At 41.5% G+C, this 23,531-nt stretch overlaps 1 protein-coding gene and 1 pseudogene across 2 annotated transcripts in view; one reads left to right on the top strand and one right to left on the bottom strand.

Moving 5' to 3' along the window:
* Positions 1-23,531, bottom strand: part of MYO3B (myosin IIIB) — a 503,395-nt gene that overhangs the window by 37,184 nt on the left and 442,680 nt on the right. The window lies entirely within an intron of this gene.
* Positions 15,542-16,140, top strand: LOC100586538 (annotated as a pseudogene).

Raw genomic sequence — 23,531 nt, 5'->3', positions numbered from 1 at the left:
CCTATTATATCATAGATTTAACTCCTTTTTTCCTCTTAAGTGGAAAGGGGCAGGGGTTGCACCTCCAAAGCCAAGGCTCATTGTTCCCCACTTCAGACCTGAACATTCAGAATTATGGAGATTCACAATAGCTATGACTGGTATGAGAGTTTGGGCTGGAGAAAGTGTTGTAAGTAAATCCACCTTGTCACCTCAAAGTATATATACTATCTACGTGGAGTCCAACAAAACTATACCACTTAAAAGTTGTGTTAAACCACCATATATGTTATTAGTAGGAAAGATGTGTATTAGTTCAAAAACCAACATAATTACCTGTGTTAATTGTTACTTGTGTACTTGTATTGACTCATCCTTTAATCAATATCATAGTATTTTAATAGAGCCAGAGAAGGTATTTGGCTCCCTGTAGCCTTACATAGGCCTTGGGAATCTTCCCCCTCTATCCATGTTATCAACAATATTCTACAGAAAATTCTTAAAAGGAATAAACGATTTATTTTTACATTAATTGTAATAATAATGGGCTTGATTGCTGTTACTGTGACTGCTGCTACTGCTGGAGTTGCATTACATCAATCTATTCAAACTGTTCATTTCGTGGATAAATGGCAAAAAAATTCTACTCCAATGTGGAATTCTCAGGTATTGATCAAAAATTGGCTAATCAAATTAATGATTTAAGACAAACTGTTATATGGATGGGAGATAGAATTAAGAGTTTAGAACATAGATTACCAATGCAATGTGATTGGAATACTTCTGAATTTTGTATAACTCTGTTTCAATATAATGAGTCTGTTCACAATTGGGAATCAGTAAAATGCCATTTACAAGGAAGTGAAGAGAATTTAAGTTTAGACATAAGCAAGCTGAAAGAACAGATTTTTGAGGCCTCTCAAGCACACTTAGCTGCTTTACCTGGTGCTGAAGTTTTAGATGGTATCTCTGAGGGATTATCTAATCTCAACCCCATTCAATGGGTAAAATCTTTGGGAAGATCCACTAATGTTAATTTTGTTCTGTGTATAATTTGTACTATTGGTTTATTGTTCATGTGTAAAATTGGAAAAAATATTCTTCAATCCAATTGTGATCAGCACCAAGCTATGGTTCATTTAAATCAGAGGAAAGGGGGAGATGTAGGGAGACCCCCTGAAACTATTGCTATGGAATAAAAGATGAAATGCTCCTGATTATTGTAAACACAAAGTTGCACGCAGGATTGTGTAAAGACAATGCCAGGTTGGACTGCCAGAATGAGCCAACTGCACTTGATGTGCTTCCCCCTGCAGAGAGCCTATGAATGGATGTGCAGTCAGAGAGGTTTCACATCACCAAGATTCCTATCCCAGAAAAGCAGATGTTCATAGCTCTGGGAATGCAATGTGACCCTTGTGGAGAGCCTATAAACGGACGCATGGGGGTCACCTGTCCATATGGATAAGATAGGGTTATAAATGCCCTCATCTTGCCACGGCTCTTCTAGGCCTCTTTAGGGTTAAGGCATACTCCCTTCTGAGAATTTCTGGTCTAACCGGTTGTCTAGCTTCATGTCCTGTTTCCATGGATTATTTGTAACCAGCTTTTGTTGCAATTGTTACTGCTGATTAATATCTTGCTAATCATAGGTTATTGAAAGATTATGTTTCTGTTTTAAGGCTCTGTTGGAAATTACTGACACACACACTATATTGTAAATTCTTATCTCTGTATACTGTACTTCTACATACAAATGTCCTGTACTTCTACATACAAATGTTATGTTAAAGAATTACTTCATCCCCATGTGACCATCTCACTTCATAATCAAATGACCCTAAATCCCTCACTAACTTACCCCTGCCCTCACTAAACTTAATAATAAATGCTGGTATATCCAGTGCATTGTTGGCACCGTGGGACCAGAAGGCGGTGACACCCCTGGACCCAGCTTTCACTAACTATCTTGTGTGTGTCTATTATTTCTCAACCTGCCGATCCACCTGGGAACAAAGAGAGCCCCGTTGCATTGTGGGCTGCTGGCCAGATCCCGCAATACTAAGCTGTGTCCAGATTCCTGACCCACAGAAACTGTGACATAACAAATGTTTGCCGTTTTAGGCCACTAAGTTTTGGTGTAATTTATAAGAAGCAATAGAAAATGAATACACTCCTTCTCCTCCCCTCACTCACTTCCCTCTGTCTACACTGATTTCCTTGCTGTTTCTGGAACATACCAGCTTTGCTCCCACTTCAGGACCTTGGCACTGGCCATTCCCTCTTTAGAAAGCTCTTTTCTCAGACAGCTTTGTGCCTCTAGCACACCCTATCCCTCCATCCTGACTTGTAGGTGCCACCTTCTATACAAGTGATTTTCTTTCTTGCCTGACTTTCCCATCGTCAGCTCCATGGGCCAGGGATTTTTGCCTGTTTTGTTCACAGCTTTTCCTTCAGCGCCTAGAAGTGGGCTTGGTACATGGTAGGTACTGAGTAAACATGTGTGGTGAAGTGAGGGAGGAAGATACGTCTAGAGCTAGATATGTTGGGTTTTAGGTACCTGTGGGATTTTCAAGTGTAGTCACGTGTGAAGGCAGGATCGGAGAGCAGGGGGCAAAACAGAGGAAAGTGTGATACTGAAACACTGGGAGAGGGACTCCACAGTAGTGAATGCTACAGAGAGGCAGGGAGGTCATTTAATGTAAGAAACAGAAAGTGACTGTGACATTAAATAACATCAGTTTCAAGACTGTGTTGGAGGCAAAAGCTAGATTAGTGAGCAAGGGAGGGAGCGGGAGGTGAAGAAGGGCCAGTAGTAAGAGTTACCTTCCAAGGAATGAGGCTGTGAAGAGTGGAGAAGAGAGCAACAGGTGGAGGGCTCATGCTGGGAGGGAACTTTCTAAAGACAGAAGAGATAGGGCCTGTGAATTCTCTGAGAGTCAGGACTGAGGGGGAGTTGTGGCCTTGGTGCAGCAGGACAGAATATGATAGAAAACCTTATGCTATAGATGCTGGGCTTTGGATCAGCAGCATCAACGTCACCTGGCAGATTGTCAGAAATATGGGATCTCAGTCTGTTCCAGACCTACTGAATCAGAATCTGATATTAAGGTTCCAGATGAGCTGTGAGGACATTAAATTTGAGAAACTCTGGTTAAGAGCATAGCAAAGTGGAGTAAGTGCTGGTGAGAGAAGGAAGAGCAATTGTTTATGGAAATGGCAGGTTCAGCTCATGATGGGTGCAGGTGGATTTGACATTTGGAAATCCCAGCAGGAAGTAAAGGGAGTTCCTACCTTGCAGCCTCTCTACTCCGAAGACAGCCCAGGAATCCAGATAGTCTGCTGACAATGATGATCCCCATCATAATGGCTACTATGTGTTGAGTAGTGTGCTTTGTGTCCGGTGGCGTTCTGGACACCTTATATACATTATCTCACTTCATACTCTAGCAACCTTAATAATTATTATCTCTGCAACTTATATACATTATCTTATCTAACTTATATATTTTTTTTACTTATTTTTTATTATTCTAGCAACCTTACAAGGTGAGAATTATTATCCTCGCTTTGCAGAAAAAAATAAATCACTTAGGTTTATCCAACTAAGAAGCAGAGAGTCGAGCCGGGATTCATTTGGCACCAAAGTCCATGCCCCCTTTGTTACGCCCCATTGCTTCTGCTACACCCTAGTGGTAGGAGAGGTGGGAGAGAGAGCACGAGGATTGAAGAGAGGGATGAAATCTTGAAATAGAATGCAGAAGGGGATGGGAGTGGGAGCTTGTTCGGGACCTGTATTAATCAGGGTTCTCTAGAGGCACAGAACTAATAGGATATACATATTAAGTGGAGTTCATTAAGTATTAACTTACATGATCACAAGGTCCCACAATAGGCCATCTACAGGCTGAGGAGCAAGGAGAGTCAGTCGAGTCCCAAAACTGAGGAACTTGGAGTCCCATGTTTGAGGACAGGAGGCATCCAGCGTGGGTGAAGGATGTGGGCTGGGAGGCTCGTCTTGTCTCATCTCTTCCTTTCACATTTTTCTGCCTGCTTTATATTCTAGCCACACTGGCAGCTGATTAGATGGTGCCCACCCACATTAAGGGTGGGTCTGCCTTTCCCAGCCCACTGACTCAAATGTTAATCTCCTTTGGCAACACCCTCACAGACATACCCAGGATCAATACTTTGTATCCTTCAATCCAGTCAAGTTGACATTCAGTATTAACCCTCAAAGGACTCAGACTTGGGAGAGTGTTATAGGCCCAGCTCAGACTGGAGATGATGATTTTGTGAGTGGCATCAATCTGCATTAATATGCTTTTTAGCAGTAGTGCTTAGAATCTCAGGTGTGGTACTAGAGAAGGAAGGATTAATGTGGAGCTTGGATGCTCTGGATAGAGGATGGAAGGACTGAGGTATGCGTCAGAGTTCAACATAGACTTAAGACATCAAATGGAACAACCTCTTCTGTGAAGTCCCATCAGTGCCAGTGTGAACTTGGATTGCAGGTAGGGGTGGGAACTAAGAGCTGGCAGGCTGGATTGTGTTCAGTACTCCAAACCAAAAGTTGATGGGAGGTTGTTTTCATGCTTCTGAAAAGTCATTGCTGAGAGTGAGTGAGATTAACAGAGATGATCTGGTGTTGGTACACAGAATAGTTTGTGAAAGCTGGAGAGTAGCTGGGAAGTTCCTGAAGAGCTCCAGGTGGGTGGTGAGAGAGACTGGAGTATGGCCCTGCTTTCCGCATTACCGGAGTCGCCTGCTCAGGATGGCCAGTCCACACCCTAAGCTGAGTGTTGCCCCTGGTCCCAGTGCTCTGCATGGGCCTCCCCACTTACCAAGGACAGATCGCTTCTGATGCGCCCAACCTGTGAGAGCTTATAGTCCTCAAAAAGACAGTGCTTGAGTCTTTCTAAAGTGAAAAAGGAGACATGTTCCTTGGGTCATGCTCTGCTAAGAAAGCTGCACAGTAAGGTTGCTTGTCCTGAAGTATTAGGGGATTTAACAAGGCCTCTCTCTTGTTCACAAGCATGGTCTCTTCCTCCATGCAATACCTGCACTAGGCTAGGTGAGGTAAAATGAGCGCAAATATCAATGGCCATGTTGCACCCAGAATCCTTACTCCCTCTAACTCCTGCCTCCACTGTTACATGTGGGTCAGCGTGTCAGACTCCTTTTCTCCCTGATGGTGAAATCTATTCCTTGTTGCTCATTTGATTTTATTCAGTGCCTATTCTGTGCCTGGCTTTGTTCTACACACTGGGGATGTGGTAGTGAACAAAGATCTCTGCCCTTATGGAGTTTAGCAGTTAATGAGGGGCAGACACAATAAACAATAGGGATAATAAATAAGTGTGGCATATAGAATGTTAGAAAGTGATAGAGATTATTTACACAAAAAAAGGAATCGTAGGTCAGGGCACAACGACTAGCCCTGCTGTCCATAAGGCCCTGAGCACTGGCACTGCCAAGCTTCCTTTCCCAGGATCTGATGACACCTCACACAAACCCCTTAATGCAAACACACACTAGGAATGGCCCTTGCACCACCAGGGTTGGCCTGCCCTGTCATGCTCTTTCCTGTAAAGTGTTTGGGTTCATGGGAGCTGGACCAAACAGTGGAACAGGTGACAGACAAGACAATGCATTAGTTTATGCTAACTAGTGGGAGTGCAGATTTTTAGGGAGGGGGTGGCTGAGTCCAGGCTCGCCTATCGTGCCCAGGTATCAAGGGAAGGTGTGGCCAGGCAGTCCACTGTTGTTCTATGAGTAGGACCCAGTGTCCCTGAGAACTGGCCTGCAGATCCATTAGGATGCTACAGACAACATATTTTTCTATTTTTTGAGAAGCACTTTTGGGCCAAGGAGGAAATGGAATTCAAAAATTGATCTGTGAAGTTTCTACATTTGGATGTAGGTCCACATAGGAGGAAAAACCCTGCTTCAGTCTATTCACTTGTAACAAAGCATAATAAAGCCATAAACTCCTCATTGAAGCTATAGGGAGGGAGAAACTGACAAGTTCCCTATGAACAAGAGATGGTGTATAGAAATTAATTGTGCTATACTCATGGTTGCTATTTTCAAAGTTTTATGAAATGTTATTGCTAGTCTCTTTAACATGCTGTCTTCTTTTTATTTTATTGAATGCAGTAGTAGGAGGCTTTTGAATTCTCCTGCCTGGTCCTCTCCCATCCCCAGGAATACAACTTTCAAGGAGAAAACACTGATGAACTACTCCTGATTTCATTTCCAATCTGTAGAATTCCCACTGTCCCCACTGTCCTCAACACCCACATTTTGTGCAAATTTTTTTTCACACACATTTTACACATTTTACGTGAAGCTTTGCTGCAATAAATGTTATTCCAGGGGCTGGTCTTTGGGGATTCTATTTTGCCAAAATGACTCTGGCCCTTGCCCTTGAAAAAAACAAACAAACAAAAAAGCCCAATCATTATTGATAGAATATTTACTTAAAAACATTACCCCAATCATGGGTTAAACATACTGCTTCTACATGATGGATGTTATGTAAGTAATCTTGAGGCAGACTGTTTTTAATCTGCCAAATCTCTGCTTCATAAGGATCTAGGTGGTGCCCCTCCAGTTGCCGAGGGGGCTGACCTGCTAATCCCATCCATCTCAGAACATGGTTTGTTTGTAGTCCTGATGAATTTGCCATGCCTTTCACTGGGGTAAATCTGAATCCTATATGGAGGTTAATAAAGCACCAGCCATGCTTATCTTGCTTCCCGAAAAGGACAGACTCAACGGCTCCTCTGGTCTCATGGATCTGCAACTACTTGGTTCAGAGACTATTCTCTTTTCCATGATAGTATAGCTTTGGAGAATATTAATGTATTTCCAGCTCTGTGTCCATGTATTGAGAATTATATAAAGTAGCTTCACAGTATATAAATTGCTCAATAATTAGAACAAACATCTCACATCAAAATAAGCAATTCAAATTTCATCTACTACCCAAATGCGAAATCCTCAAGAGTGCTGTGTTATGAAATTATGCAAACACAGAAATTAGCATTTTAAAAGTTCTCAACTGATAAAAAGTACTGTACTCTGTTGGTTTTTCCTGGGTATGCTTTAGTAATAGTAAGTAATAAGATAATTAGCACAGATACATTCCATCAAGTAGGATGTAGTGGGAAGTAGGAAGTTATTTAAATTCATTTGAGAAAGCTACCATAACTGAGAAAAGAAACATATGTAGGTATCTCATGTCAGCTTTTAAAGGCCTATAGTGAGTTTTTGTTTAGAACTTGATAGAAAATTACTTGACCACCTGATACAGGGTAATCAATTTTGTTAACAGAGCTTGGACTTGCTATATAAACATAAGGATCTCTATCTTGGCCTCTTACGTAAATCAGCTCACTCAGCAATTGAACATGATGAATACATTGGAAATAAAATTCTTTTTTTTTTTTTTTTTTTTTTTGAGACAAAATCTCGCTCTGTCGCCCAGGCTGGAGTACAGTAGCACGATCTCAGCTCACTGCAAGCTCCACCTCCTGGGTTCATGCCATTCTCCTGCCTCAGCCTCCCAAGTAGCTGGGACAACAGGTGCCCGCCACCATGCCCGTCTAATTTTGTTTTTGTATTTTTAGTAGAGACAGGGTTTCACTGTGTTAGCCAGGATGGTCTCGATCTCCTGACCTCGTGATCCGCCCGCCTCGGCCTCCCAAAGTGCTGGGATTACAGGCGTGAGCCATCGTACCTGGCCTTGGAAATAAAATTCTTGAGGTGGGCACTGGTTGTTTGACCTGTCTAACATCTCTACCCCTCTGCTGTGGTGAGAGTCTCCTCTTTCCTTTGCAGGCATTTGGATGTGGCTGATCTCCCCAGTCTGCCTCTTTCCAAATCAATTTGAACACATGGCCAGGGCCTGGCCCCTCTTTCCCCACCCAGAGTGATTAGTTAGTTCAAGAGTGGGCGCAGGACCCAGGCAGAGCTGCAGTTCCTCTAGGAGATCTGAGATACGGACACTGGAAGAGGAACAGCCCTTTGTCTTTTGGGATCTTGAGTTCTACTTCATGGATATAGGCTCAGGGCTGGCAGTGGCCACCTTACCAGCACTGATAATGTTACCTGCTGAGAATAAGCAGTACTGAACCATAGGGAGAAAGAAACAGCAGCCTAATGACATCACTGGACCCCAATAAATTGTCTTTTGGTCTACGCTAGTTTGACATAGATTTTTTCTGGTTCTTGTATTTAAATGAGTCCTTACAAATAAGTAACTTACATAGTTGTCTCTCTTCCTGCTAATCATCAGCAATTTCACTCCACACCTGCACACAGGCAAGGGCACATAGGGATTGTTAGCAACAGAGGTCTGAGGTACGAACATCTTAGATGGGTCTAGTATATCATGTATTAGGCCATTAGGTCCTTTTGAGCCACTAAAAATGTATAGAGATTCCTGGAGGAATACCTGCTTGTATGACATGTGCGTGTGTGCATGTGTGTGTGTGTGTGTGTGTGGTATGTATATGTGTGAGTGTTTGTGTATAGTTTTCCATTATGTTAATGTTAGCTAGAGGTGAAACAAGCTAAGTATGCCAGTATAATGTGTGAGGCACCCATTTCTCATTAATAAAGTAAACAGTGGCATTTGTGAAGGAACATGGGCAAGGAACTCAGCAAGCACATGGGTGATTTCCCACCTACATCAGAAGAAACATGAAAGAGCAACTCTTAATTACAACCAAATATTAGCTTTGGCTCCTGGGAACTCATCATCCCATCTCAAGGTCTGTATTTATGAAAATTTAAGCAATGTCTTAAAACATGTTAATTTGTTCTTTGTTTATTTCTTTCCCTGACAGATTAATTTATTCCAAGGGACTTTGGTTCTCAAGCGCTAATATATCGATTGGGCCCATGTACGACATAGCTAACAGCCTGGGGAGGAGATTTTGATGGAAAACAAAAGTCTTTCTTGTAGTTTTCCTTAGGTAATTAACTTTATATTGTGGGCCCTGGACTGCTTCCAGTTTTCTCTGGATTTGCATCTCTGAGTTTTAGATCAATGGTTAATTTCATTAGAGGCTGGAAGTGCTGAAACACACACACATTCTCTCTTTCTCTGTCTGTCTCTCTCTCTCTTTGGGCTTGAATAAGCCAGTTGAAGCATACTGGGACCATGAGCAAAGTTATATGTTTTTTTTCCTATTGGGTGATGTCTTTCCGAGCACATCTATGCAAAGGACATTTAAATGGTAACAAGAATCTGAAGTACCACCTTTGGAGAAGCAAAGGAGAGGCTAAGAGAAATGCTGTTTATCATTAATGGGAACTTCTCTTGGTTGTCTTTTGGAATCCTTCAATCTTGTATAATCCCATTGGGAAGTCAACATAATGCTTACAAAGTACCATCCTTTTAATGTCTATTAATTGATTATCAGTTCTTTTGTTGCCCATGAACTGTACTCAGAAGTCTGTGGCACTTACATATAAATATCTGTAACTTGTGGAAAGGGAAGGTACATAGCAAGTAAGTAATAAAATTACCCCAGAATCCATATGCTCCCAAACCATTCTGATGTCTGTAACTATTCCTTTTTTTTTTTTTTAGATGGAGTCTCACGCTGTCACCCAGGCTGAAGCGCGGTGGCCCGATCTCGGCTCACTGCAACCTCCGCCTCGCCTGTAACTATTCTTTACATCATGGGATTAACTTAGAATAGGAAACCTCCAGAAGTGTACCTGTCCCCAAATTTCAGGCAACTTCATAAGCATTTCTGGATTTTGTCTATAGGTACCCTTAAAAGTGTACAAATTTAAAACGGAACATCAAAAGTCAGTGACCCCTAATTACATTACTTCTCCTTCACAAAACATATCTTTCAAATCAACAAGCAAAGCAGAGGGATTTCTATTATACTTCAGAACTCCTGATTTCTACAAGCTTTGTTCCTTTACCTAGAGCGTACTAAATAAAAGAAACCTACATTATTATAAAATGCTAAATACAGGTCAGAACACTAATGTAGGTATTTTTACCATATAATACTGCATTTATGAATAGGCTAAATGGCATAAGCCTAGTCCTATTTACTGCTAGGATATATATTAATAACTAAAATGTAGCTAGCTACTACCAGGTGAAAACAGTAGCTGCTCAGGCTAACTGTGATAGACTGTATTACTTTTACACTAAATATTTGTGTTCCTATCCCTCAAGTGCCTCTCCCAGCAGAAAGATTCACTTCTCTACCCTGCTGAATTCAGGAATGGTTGTGAAACTTCCTCTGGCCAGTGAAATGTGGGCCAAAAGGGTATGTGTATTTGCAGATAGAAACTAGAGTGTGGTTTGCCAAGTCTCTGCCATAACCCCCAGGATGATCTAGATGAAAACTGCTATATCAGCCTGGGGTCTGGAGTGAAGAGGACACAGAGCAGAGCCGCAGCTGACCCATATAGTATAGCACAAATGCGAAAGGAACCTTTGTGGTTGTAAGCCACTAAGCTGTGGGGATTGTTTCTTTCTGCATCATAATCTAATCTATCCCAACTGATACAGTAGCTAAAACTAAATATGTACACTTTATTAGTTTGTACCTTTTGAAATTGTTGTTTGGTAGTAACAAACTATCTAATAGCAACAATCTCATACAATTTGACTTATTGTAACAGAAAAATAGGAATATAAATTTCTACTCATGAATGCTTTCCCTCCCAGATGATAATTACTTATTAAGAGAAGAACATATTTATTACTTGTATTTTATTTTATTTTTTGAGACAGAGTTTCACTCTTTTTGCCCAGGCTGGAGTGCAATGGCGCTATCTGGGCTCACAGTAACCTCCGCCTCCTGGGTTCAAGCGATTCTCCTCCCTCAGCCTCCCCAGTAGCTGGGACTACAGGCATGTGCCACCACGCCCAGCTAATTTTGTATTTTCAGTAGAGACAGGGTTTCTCCATGTTGGTCAGGCTAGTCTTGAACTCCCAACCTAAGGTGATCTGCCCTCCTCGCCCTCCTAAAGTGCTGGGATTACAGGTGTGAGCCACTGCGCCCGGCCTGTATTTTATTTTTAAAACGAACATCATAGCAGAGTTAGAGAAAATGTTGCAAATATTTACGCATTCCTAAATCCACAGCAATACCCATCATTGATTGAATGTCCTCCATGTGTCACTTTCTAGGAATGTATTAGGTGGGCAAGACAGACATGACTCATAGCTTCATGGAGATTTCATTCATTCTAGTGATGGAGTTCAACTATAAACAATAATTGCAGGCTAGGAAACGAATAGGTTGTTTTAAGTCAAAATTACAGAGGAAAAGGAACTCAAGGATATGGTGGTAGGTGACGGCCTCTCTGAAGAGTTGATGGTTGAGGCCTGAAGAATGAGAAAAGTGTTCTAGGCTGAGGAGACAGCATAATGCAAATGCCATCTCCATTGTCCCGGAGGCAGATCAGATCTGCCCAGAACAGGTAGAATGTAGTGAGGAAGGGGATCATGACGTGAGGTAAAGCTGAAGAAATGGAGTATGGACAGGTCATACAGAGCTTTGATGGCCAGGGAGGGAGTTTGAATTTTTTTTTTTTTTAAGTCAATGGGAAGCTATGGAAGGAAAATGTGAAGAAAAAGACATGAAGCAGTTTATTTCTTCAACACCGATCACTGTCTCTGGTGGGAGTCCCATATACGTAGCGACACAAGAGGGGAAGTGAGGGGACCAGTGAGGAGGCTACTACAGGTCAGAGGCGATGGTTATCTGGACCAGGGTTGTGGCAGTGAAGAGGAAGAGAAACGGACAAAATCAAGATGTATGCAGAAGGTCAAAACAGAACTTGTTGATGCGCTGGATGTGGAAAATGAGGGAAAGGAGACCAGCAAGAATGGCTTCCAGACTTCTGGCTTGGGTCCTTGGGTGGACATTGGTGCCACTTCTTTTTTTTTAGATGGAGTCTCACTCTGTCACCCAGGCTAGAGTGCAGTAGCATGATCTCAGCTCACTACAACCTCTGCCTCCTGGGTTCAGGCAATTCTCCTGCCTCAGCCTCCCGAGGAGCTGGGATTACAGGCGCCCACCACCATGCCTGGCTAATTTTTTTTGTATTTTTAGTAGAGATGGGGTTTTACCATGTTGTCCAGGCTGGTTTTGAACTCCTGACCTCAGGTGATCCACCCCCCTTGCCTCCCAAAGTGCTGGGATTGCAGGCGTGAGCCACTGTGCCCGGCCAAACATGATGCCACTTATTAAAACAGGAAATACCAAGGGAGGATTAAGGTTTTCAAGACATGAGGGGATCAAGAGTTCAGTTCTGGACATGCTAAGCATAGGATACCCTGGAAACATGTGAGTGGAGATATCAAGTAGGAAGCTCTGTGTGTGTCTAAAATCCAGAGAAACAATCTGGGCTGGACATATGAACTGGGGCATCATCAACACACCAGTGGAATTTCAGGCTTGGAGAATAAATGTAAAGGGAGAAGAAAAAAGGTTCTCTGACGCCTGAGGAACCCTGGCATTTAGAGGTTTGGGAGGAAACAAAGAGCAGCCATGAGGCTGGGGGAAAGCCAGAAGGGTGAGTCTTCACAGAAGCTGAGAAGAGAGTGGTTTAAGAAAACCATGGGTCGGACTTGTCAAATGCTGCTGAGAGGTGGAATGAGAAAAGGACAGAGAAGACCCTCTGGATCTGGCAACCTGGAGGTCTTTGGCAACCCTGATAATGTGTTTCAGGAGAGCGATACGACCCAAAGGGGTTCTCGAGGGGGAAATACAGATAACAGGTACAGTAAAAAATATTTTAAAATTCGGCTAAGAAGGGGATAAGAGAAGAAGGGTGAGGGAGGAGAAGCCTAAATTAACTTTGTGTTTATATTAAAGAGAGACTGTGAAAAATCCTGGAAGTGATTGAGTTTACCTGGAAGCTACCAGATTGTTTTCTACCACCAGCAAAAATGGAGACTTGAGAACTAGCTAACTTGGTATACATGTGCACAACTGCATTGTGTGGCCTCTTTCTGAAATACCATGCTCCTTAAGGGTCACCTTCTCTTCTACTTTCTTTTCCCACATTTCTGGAAGGAAATGGTTTGGGTTGCTTTAATTATTATAGCTTTTCTATCCCTGCTTTGTCTTTTTTTTGTTGCTTAAGTTCTGAATGATAGGCAGTCACTGAAGAATGTTCTTCTGTTTCAGAAAGAATTATTGTTCTTCTCTAACTCAGAAGTGCTGACCTAGTTGGTTTCTGTATCTGTTGATAGAGTTCACTTCCCTATTAGCTTAAGGGTCATTAAATGAGGGTAAGATTTCATTATAAATTTTATTTTTAAAATGTTTAATTAACAGTTTTAATTGAAAAAATTCACACACTTTAGGTATAGAAAAAAAGTTAAATAGCACCAAAGATTATGGAATAAATAAGTCCTCCCCAGAACCCTAGCCCTTGCTCCAGAGGAAACTGTTGCCAACACTATCTTGTGTGAACTATTCTATATACATACAATTCTAAGGCTACATCTCCTGCCTATAAAACAAAAATAAAAATAAAAACAAAACCCTCAAATGTCAGCATATTTACACACTCTGTGCTTTGCTTTTTTCATACTTCAATATAACATGGAGGCTTTTGCATAAAGTCAAGCATCGCTTAACAACGAGGATATGTTCTGAGAACTGTGCCATTAGACAATGTTGTCTTCATTGGAATAACCTATAGTGTACTTACACAAACATGGATGGTATAGTCTATCAGGCACCTAAGCTATATGGTATAACCTGTTGCCCTTAGGCTACAAACCTGTATAGCATGTTCCTGCACACAATACTGTAGGCAATTATAACACAGTGGTAAAAAAATTGTGTATCTAAACATATGTAAACTTAGAAAAGGTACAGCAAAAATATGGGATTATAATCTTATGGGACCATCATCCTATATGTGGTTCACTGTTGATCACAACATCGTTATGTGGTCCATGATGATACGGCTATGTCATTCTCATTCATGGTTCCATAGTATTCCATTTTATGGATGTGCCATTATATTAACAAGTTTCTACTGATGAATATTTATGTTTTTCTAAGCATTTTAAAACCAACTCCAAAATTTTCTTGAATGATTACACAAAACCTTTGCCTAAAAACACACAAAACCTTTACCCAATATGAAGTAGACAGCTGTCATCCTAAATCCCAAAGACGGTTGGATTGGGAATAACTACTGTTTTCCTGTTTTGTGGTAAAAAAAAAAAAAAAGGTGGCTGATGTTTGTGTGACTCTTTCATCTATGAAATCTAGGGATATCAGTGACACTAATCTATGTCATAGGAATAATGAGAAGAGAAAAAAATATGAAAGTTTTAAGACGTTTAGAAAAACAATCTTTTAGAATAAAATATTTTATAGGCTATCAAATGGCTTATATAGCAAACGCATAGTATTTTGTATTTTCTTAGATAATATGCTACTAGATTTTTTCAAAATAGCAATGTTTCCTAAAGATGCTTTCTTTCACAGTTATATGGACAATTAATATTTTCAACTTCAAACAATACCAAGACTTCTATGGGGGGGTGGTGGATTTTATGGACTTAAGTAATGTATTCTGAGGGTGCTTAAAGTGCCCACAGGCCTTCCCCTAGTATCACCACTGATTTCAGGGGCAGGGAAGTGGAGATTTTAGGAAAATAAAGTTTGTGAAGGTTTGGAATTTTTTATTTTAGTTTTTTTTTTGTGAGACAGTGTTTCGCTCTTGTTGCCCAGGCTGGAGTGCAATGGTGAGATCTTGGCTTACTGCAACCTCTGCCTCCCAGGTTCAAGTGATCCTCCTGCCTCAGCCTCCTGAGTAGCTGGGACTACACACGGATGCACCACCATGCCTGGCTAATCTTATATTTTTAGTAGAGACAGGGTTTCTCCATGTTGATCAGGCTGGTCTCGAACTCCCGACCTCAGGTGATCCACCCGCCTTGGCCTCCCAAAGTGCTGGGCCTACAGGTGTGAACCACTGCGCCTGGGAGAATTCATTCTTAAAGATTCTGTCTTTTATCCCATGAGCTCTGGGGAGACATTGAAGCTTCTGATCAGGAGGACGACATATAGTAATTGGCAGTGGCATGCAGAATAATTTAGAGGAGAGAGGGAAAGAAGAGAGTCAAAAAGGACATTATAATAGTCCAACTGAGGTGAGGAAAGCCTTGGCTGGAATGGGAACAGCAGAAGCAAAAAGTAAAAAGGACCTAAGAGTGAATTTAACTTTTTTTCCTGCCCTAGCACACTTGAGAAGACAAATCCTATTAACAGTGATTCACTCTGTATTCAAAACTTTGTTACAAGTACAGCAGAAAACCCAAATTAAAAGGCTAAGCTATTACAGTATATTGCTACAAATCATTAAACTATATAAAAACAAGGAAGGGTAATGTTACAGAGTGGAGAGGGTGAGGAGGCTGTGCCTGGCTCCCATTCTCACAGCCACTGCAGTACATTGAGCTCCATAGAGACAGTGCCAGGGCAAGTGAGAGCCGGATGGGCACTGGGCGACTCTGTGCCTCGCTGTGGAAAAATAACTCAACATGGGCAAAGGCGACCCTAAGAAGCCGAGAGGCAAAATGTCATCATATGCATTTTTTGTGCAAACTTGTTGGGAGGAGTGTAAGAAGAAGCACCCAGATGCCTCAGTCAACTTCTCAGAGTTTTCTAAGAAGTGCTCAGAGAGGTGGAGGGCCATGTCTGCTAAAGAGAAAGGAAAATTTGAAGATATGGCAAAGGTGGACAAGGCCCATTATGAAAGAGAAATGAAAACCTATATCCCTCCTAAAGAGGAGACAAAAAAGAAGTTCGAGGATTCCAATGAACCCAAGAGGCCTCCTTCAGCCTTTTTCCTGTTCTGCTCTGAGTATTGCCCAAAAATCAAAGGAGAACATCCTGGCCTGTCCATTGTTGATGTTGCGAAGAAACTGGGAGAGACGTGGAATAATACTGCTGCAGATGACAAGCAGCCTTATGAAAAGAAGCCTGCCAAGCTGAAGAAAAATACGAAAAGGATACTGCTACATATCGAGCTAAAGGAAAGCCTGATGCAGCAAAAAAGGGAGTTGTCAAGGCTGAAAAAAGCAAGAAAAAGAAGGAAGAGGAGGAAGATAAGGAAGATGAAGATGATGATGATGAATAAGTTGGTTTTAGCCTCGTTTTTTTCCTTGTCTAGAAAGCATTTAACCCCCCTGTACACAACTCACTCCTTTTAAAGAAAAAACTGTGTAAGATTTGTTTTTACACTGTACAGTGTCTTTTTTCGTATAGTTAACACACTACCAAATGTGTCTTTAGATAGCCCTGTCCTGGTGGTATTTTCAATAGCCACTAACCTTGCCTGGTACAGTATGGGGGTTGTAAACTGGCATGGAAATTTAAAGCAGGTTCTTGTTGGTGCACAGCACAAATTAGTTATATATGGGGATGGTAGTTTTTCATCTTTAGTTGTCTCTGATGCAGCTTATGTGAAATAATTGTTGTTCTGTTAACTGAATACCACTCTGTAATTGCAAAATAAAAAGTTGCAGCTGTTTTGTTGACGTTCTGAATGCTTCTAAGTACATACAATTTTTTTATTAGTATTGTTGTCCTTTTCATAGGTCTGAAATTTTTCTTCTTGAGGGGAAGCTAGTCTTTTGCTTTTGCCCATTTTGAATCACATGAATTATTACAGTGTTTATCCTTTCATATAGTTAGCTAATAAAATGCTTTTGTCTATGCACCCTGCATATCATAATGGGGGTAAAGTTAAGTTGAGATAGTTTCCATTCATAACTGAAAATTTGAAATCTTGATCAGTTAAGAAATTTCACATAGCCCACTTATATTTACAAACTGATGAGTAATCAATCTACTCACAGCATGGGATTAATAGAAGCAAACATTTCGAAAGTCTGTCCTTAAAGGACTAATAGAAAAGTATGCTTTATCCTTTACATGAGGACTCTATTGTTTAACTCCCATTACCATGGAATGGCAGTGATATTTTACAGTTCCCACATTAAAGAAGACCTGAGAATGTATTCCCAAAAGCATGAGCTTAGACTATAAGACTGCCAAATTAAATTTTTTGTTGACATTAGTCTCAGTGAAGACTATGAAAATGCTGGCTATAGATGTCTTTTCCCATTTATCTAAATATGGACTGCTCAGGAAATGAGGCTTTCCATTAAAAGTATTTTTACTTAATTGGGCCAGCTTTTAAAATAGGGTATATTTTCCCCTATTATGGTTTGCCTCTTTATAAATCCAAGTAGATAGGAGGAAGGAAGATACTTAAACTTTGCATTTCAGTATGAATTATTCAATTTATTCGAAAGATTTTTCTTTACAAAACCCAAACTCGTTCATTAGTCATGTTTATCTGCTTAGCAGTTTAGGGAACAATTTGGCAATTTTGTGGGTTTTGAGATTATCGTTTTCTTGAAGAGCCAGTATTCTAAAATAGCGTTCTTATAATTTTACATGCTTTTGTGATGGAGTGCTGTTTTGTTATATAATTTTGACTTGTATTATTTCCATTTGCATTTGTTTATATAATTTCAGGAGGAATACTGAACATCTGAGTCCTAGATGATACTAATAAACTAATAATTGCAGAGTTAAAAAAAACAAAAAAACAAAACAACAACAACAAAAAACTAGGAAGGGCTTATCTTCAGAGTTCTCTATTGCTTACATCCAGTGGACCATTTCTGCATTCCTTCATTAGCACCTTCCCAGAGCCATCACTGCCATAAGAAGCAAGGCAAGATCTCCAGGAAGGGAAAATAATCAACAATCATGGCTGACTTATGAATTTAATAATTTTTGCTAGATAAATCCTAGTTTAAAGATAAACATTTTAAGGATATTTGTATTAAATCTAAATATTAAAAAATTTGAAAAGTGATAAAAGCAAATATGGGTGAAAATTTAATCACAGGGTGGGAAAGATTTTTCTAAGCATGAGACTAAGGGCAAGCACTCTAAAATACTGAGCTGAGTACATCAAAAAGAACGTTTTTTGTTGTTTTTCTGAGATGGAGTTTCACTCTGTCGCCCAGGCTGGAGTGCAGTGGCACAATCTCGGCTCACTGCAACCTCCACCTCCCAGGTTCAAGCAATTCTCCTGCCTCAGCCTCCCAAGTACCTGGGATTACAGGCGCCCGCCACCATGCCCAGCTAATTTTTTGTATTTTTAGTAGAGTTGGGTTTCAGCATGTTGGCCAGGCTGGTTGCGAACTCTTGATCTCAAATGATCTGCCTGCCTTGGCCTCCCAAAGTGCTGGGATTACAGGCAAAAAAAAAAAAAAAAAAACAATCATTTTAACAGTAAAAACAAACAAGCGATAATAAATAGAAAAAAAATACTTGTAACAGCTATATTTGACAACAGATTACTGTGCCTAACATGTAAAGAGCTACTACAATCTTTGGGAGTAATAGATTTTCTACCCACAGCTCTCTTTGGAAAATAAAACAGATTGTATACGCCTTCTGAAATGCTTCTCCTTTGATGTAACTGCCTGGAGTATAGTCAAATGGGTGCTACCAGTACGAACAGTGCTCTATGCTTTAGCTTGATGTAGTCCTTACTACTGGGTGGTACAGAGATAGAGAATGACTAAGAACACAATGAGGAGTGAGGGAGAATGTCCTGTAGGGTGAAACGAAGACAGGATGGGTGGAAACACTGAAGAAAATGAACAGAGAAATGCAAAAGCTATTTTTCAAGCCATACAGCACTCTGAGAAGTATGTAAAAGCATCTAACACACTGGGCCTGACCTGCAGTAGGCACTTCATTAAATGCGCATTGAATTTAAGCAGAGGCATGAAAGGACTTGAGGCAAAGAGGCAGGACCTATTTCTAATAATAATTGTAATTATAATTACAATAATGGTTAACTATAGTTTTATAGCTTACTAGGTACTAGATTCTTAGCTTAGCTCTGGACATGGGTAATTTCCTTTAATTCCCGTAACAACTCTGAAAGATTTGTACTGTTATTACCATTTTATAGATTCTGAAACTGAAGCCCAGGACCCCTTAACCCAAGTTCACATAACTAGGAAATGGCTTGTTGATACAAATTTGGGCCATGTAAGTCCAGAGCCCACATCCTTACAACTACACTCTGTGTCCTTACTGCCATCCCTCACCAGCAGGTAGATCACATGTGGTCTCAATGGACTCAGGTCTGCGGCCTGTAGCCATAGCGTGGTTCTTAGTATAAAGGCTGCAGTTCTGAATTTCCACACAGGATAGTTGGATTCCCCAAGGGCCATGAAGTGTCAGACTAAGCTGGAAGGCTGAGAGATTCAAAAAGGAAAAGTTGCCACAAAATAAATGATCTTTTCGGCCTTCTAATCATTCTAATCCTAGTTTCCAGTGACCAAACTGCACTCTGTTTATTCAGATGGAGGCAGGCCATGGTGCCAAGCACTGTGCATTGCAGGGGAATTCGTTCGTGAGGCCCTTTGATGTCTCATGAATCCCAGGAACAGCCAGCTGAAGCAGGCAGAGCTGCTTTGTGTTTATGCCTCTAAACAGAACCATTTGAATACACAGACCAAAAGACCTGGTCTGGGAGCACTGCGTTTTCTCCAATAGAGTGATTCATTGCTAATGTCTTCATTTTGGACACTGCAGTTGAATGTGAAACCATATGCTTTAAATTAAAAGCACACTAAGCAAATCACAAGTTTCTCAAGATGGTGTGTAAAGTCTGTTTTGGCATCTTTTGGTTGCCAAAAGACCCACATGATCCTGTAATTAAACAACAGATATTTTCTGGAAAATCAATCATTTTAGCTGTCCCCAAATGCTATAATTATGATGTTTAGGTGCTATGTTGAGAAATAGGTTGCACAACTAGACTCTTTTAGAATTGTTTGTTCCCTGCTCTGATATTGTCCTGATCTTTCTCTAGCCATCTTATTCCAATTCATTGTATTAGAATGTGAAGCTGTTTAGTTAAGTGAGCAATAAACAGCAGAACACAGAGCCAGAAATGTTGGCAACAGAGGCACTAATAATAGATATTATTATATCTACTTGTCCAGAAGATTCATTCACCTTGAGGATAATACCACAATCATTTAGGGTTCATGATTGTAGTCATCAGAAACTGAGACCGTCTTTTCTTTTTTTTTCCCTAACCACTAGACAGGGTGGGAACAATTGAGACCATCTTATGCAAAAAGGAGATTCATTGGAAGGAAGTCAGGGGACTCATAGAATTGATGGGAGGGTTGAGAACCCAGCAGGGACAATAGGCAGGATCCAGGGGTACTCTGGAGGGCCAGGCAATAGAAACAGGCCTTGCTGCTATTGTTCTCTAACCTCCACATCTCCTTGATTGGTTGGCTGAAGAGGCTGGGAGGAGCACCGGCTTGGCAGGGCTTCTTCTTTTTTTTTTTTTTTTTCTTTTGAGACAGAGTCTCCCTCTGTTGCCCAAGCTGGAGTGCAGTGGCACAATCTCGGCTCACTGCAACTGCCTCCCAGGCTCAAGCGATTCTCCTGCTTCAGCCTCCTGAGTAGCTGGGATTACAGGTGTGCCACCATGCCCAGCTAATTTTGTTTGTATTTTAGTAGAGCCGAGGTTTCACCATGTTGGCCAGGCTGCTCTCGAGGCAGGGCCTCTTTCAAGGGTTTGCTCCATGGTGGTCTGTAGTGGGAGAGAGACAACATGGAGCCTACTTCTCACCTAGACAGTGAGATTTCCCAAAGAAGACAGGGATGCTGAGAGTAGGGCATGGTAAATGTTGGACAGCCCAGAATTCTGGCACTACACTCTTGAAATGGAGATTCCCCACCCCAGCCATATTTTCCTGCCTAAGCAGAAAAATGCGTAGACAGAAAACCAACTTCATGAGGATCAGGAAGAGGTGAAGATAGTACACCTAGTTAGAAGGGGCTAGGCTGCTCAAAGAGACTCCTTTTCTGAAGGAATCTAAGCCTATTTTACAGGCCTGTGGCTGGTGACTATGTGTGTTAAGAACAATGGCTTCTTTCACCTAATTCAGCTTGGAGGTTGCTTTCTACAAAATGCACCATTTCTTATCCCCTTAAAGGGCCTTCTCTAGGCCCTGAGGGGCAGTGGGAGGTTTGTAGGGTAGTGGTGGTTTGGGGGCAGAGGGTGGAAAAAGAACAGAGGAAGAGATGCTATTTAAATGAGTTGCTCTTCCCCCTATAAACCTTATGGGTGGGAAAAAACATGTAGTCAGAATTAAGGAATTTCATGGCCAAATCAAGTCCAATTATGAATGTGTGGTAAGGCGTAGGTACGTGGAACAGTTAGAAACATCGTTCTGCACGATTTACGTTGTACTCTGAGGCCCAGATAAACTCAGGTAAAAGCCAGCTCTGGTGAGGAGAAAGCAGAGGGGCTGGAAATGGTAACAGTCAAAGAAGGACCACCTACCAGGTAAGGGGCTCATGGGCCAGTCCTCTCCAGGGCCTCTACCTGAAGTGACAGCTTTTTGGGGAGTTCAGGTAGGGGTGCCCCTCAGAAAGGTTGTGATGGGACTTGAATTCTTTGCAGTATTACAACAAACCCAGCCAGAATCACAAACAGGCTAATTAGTACTTCAATTTTTTTTTTTCCTTTTGGCCAGAAATTAACTTACTCTGTGTGGTAACATTGACTGTATCATGCTCTTGGGTTGAGCCCTAATGGCAACCATTCCTATAACTAATGAAGTGGGAAAGTTAATTTTATTAAACAAATCCTACCCTTGGGAGAAGACATCCATTTCAAAATATAGCATCAACAAGAGAGAGAATAATAAAAGGTGTAATAGATGGTGAAAATGTTGGAAACACCTGGATTCAGGTATTTTGACTGTAAAAGGTCCTCAGTAAGATGCAACTACATTTGGGAGGGTAGATTCCTTAGCAACTGCAACCACAGAAGCCTCATTCATTAATTAATTAAGCTGGCTGAGCAAGGAGAAAGGTTGGTTGGAATAACAGTGAGAAGGGAAGCCTACGAAGGCATAGATAGCATGCTCTTTGGAGCTGGGGGACCTTGGATAGCTGGGAATACCCTTAAAGCACTCAGAAGCCAAGCATGGTGGCTCACACCTATAATCCCAGCACCTTGGGAGGCCAAGGCAGGAGGACTGCTTGAGCCCAGGAGTTCAAGACTAGCCTGGGCAACATGACGAGACCCCATCTCTACAAAAAATACAAAAATCAGCCAGTCGTGGTGGTGCGTGTGCCTGGTCCCAGCTACTCAGGAGGCTGAAGTGGGAGGATTGCTTGAATCTGGGGGTTCAAGGCTGCAGTGAGCCATGTTCATGCCTCTGCACTCCAGCCTGAGTAACAGAGTGAGATTCTGTCTCATAAAACAAAAACAAAAACAAGCACTTAGAGAATAACAGTAAACAAGGAGAAGAGGGGCAAAATTAAGATGCAGCAGAGACATAAGGCTAATAATGGCTTCTACCTCGTAATTCAGTTTTTCTCATCTAAGCCTGCACCAGACAACTCAAGTCTCCAGTGCCCACAAGATTCCCATCAATGATCTGGCCGTCTTTAGTTAAGGCAGTAGTACAAGAACTATCATTTTTGAAACACCCCCTACCTGGTGTGATTGGCATGTGCTATCTTTACTCCTCACCACAACCCTGCAAAATGATGGTTACTGTTCCTATTTTACAGAAATCAAAACTTAGGTTTGGGGAGGGTAAGTAACTTACTTGCCTGAGATCCCATGGCTCAATATCAGAGCCAGATGTGATCATCAGGCTCCAGAGCCCATGTCTATGTCCCTCTCCTGCACAGATTCTTTCTCAGAAGCCTGGGGCACTACACTGTCCTCAGATCCTCTTTACACCACAAATTCGGCTGGGTCAAGAGCAGCTAATGAGGATTTAATGATTACTTCTTGTACCTGGTAGTTGCTGCCTTCAGGAAAGTAGAGAGGAAAGTGACAGCAACAAGGGTGTGTATGTGTGCTGGGAGAGTGCATACTCACTGGCAGACTGGAACAACCAGAGAAAAGCAAGGTAGGAAAGGCTGCAAGGAGGAGGTGGCGACTGAAATATAGATGGGATTGGGATTTGCACACAAAGGGTAAGTCTTAGTTGAGGCACAGTTTACCTCAACACATCTGCTACTGGGTAGGATGTTCAGGCTGGCAATGAATTTGCAGCACAAAGTTAGCCATCATGTTCCTCTCTCCCTTGAAACCTGTGGTAAAATTCCTATTTGCTATTAGAAAATTTGTTAGATGTCTGTTAGTTGCAAATAACAGAAACCACTGCAAATGTGTTTACCCAACATAGGAAACACTGGCTTACTAGAAGAGCTGGCTTCAGGTACTCCAGGGACTAAAATCATGTAACCTGTATCTTCTCTCTCCTGCTGTCCCCTGTAAGCCTAGAGTCTCTCCTCTCCTCATCTCTCATCTCCACTCTCTTCTCCCCAGCTTCGCCATGCACTGACAATACTTTTTTTTTTTAACTTCATACAGCCTTCCTCTACTTGGCCATGGCAGTGGTGGTAGAAATGATAAGGCAGGAGGATGGGATTTGGAGATCA

The sequence above is a fragment of the Nomascus leucogenys genome, chromosome 22a, assembly GCF_006542625.1.
Source record: "Nomascus leucogenys isolate Asia chromosome 22a, Asia_NLE_v1, whole genome shotgun sequence".
NCBI classification, from domain to species: Eukaryota; Metazoa; Chordata; class Mammalia; order Primates; family Hylobatidae; genus Nomascus; species Nomascus leucogenys.
This window is presented reverse-complemented; position numbering and strand designations above follow the sequence as displayed.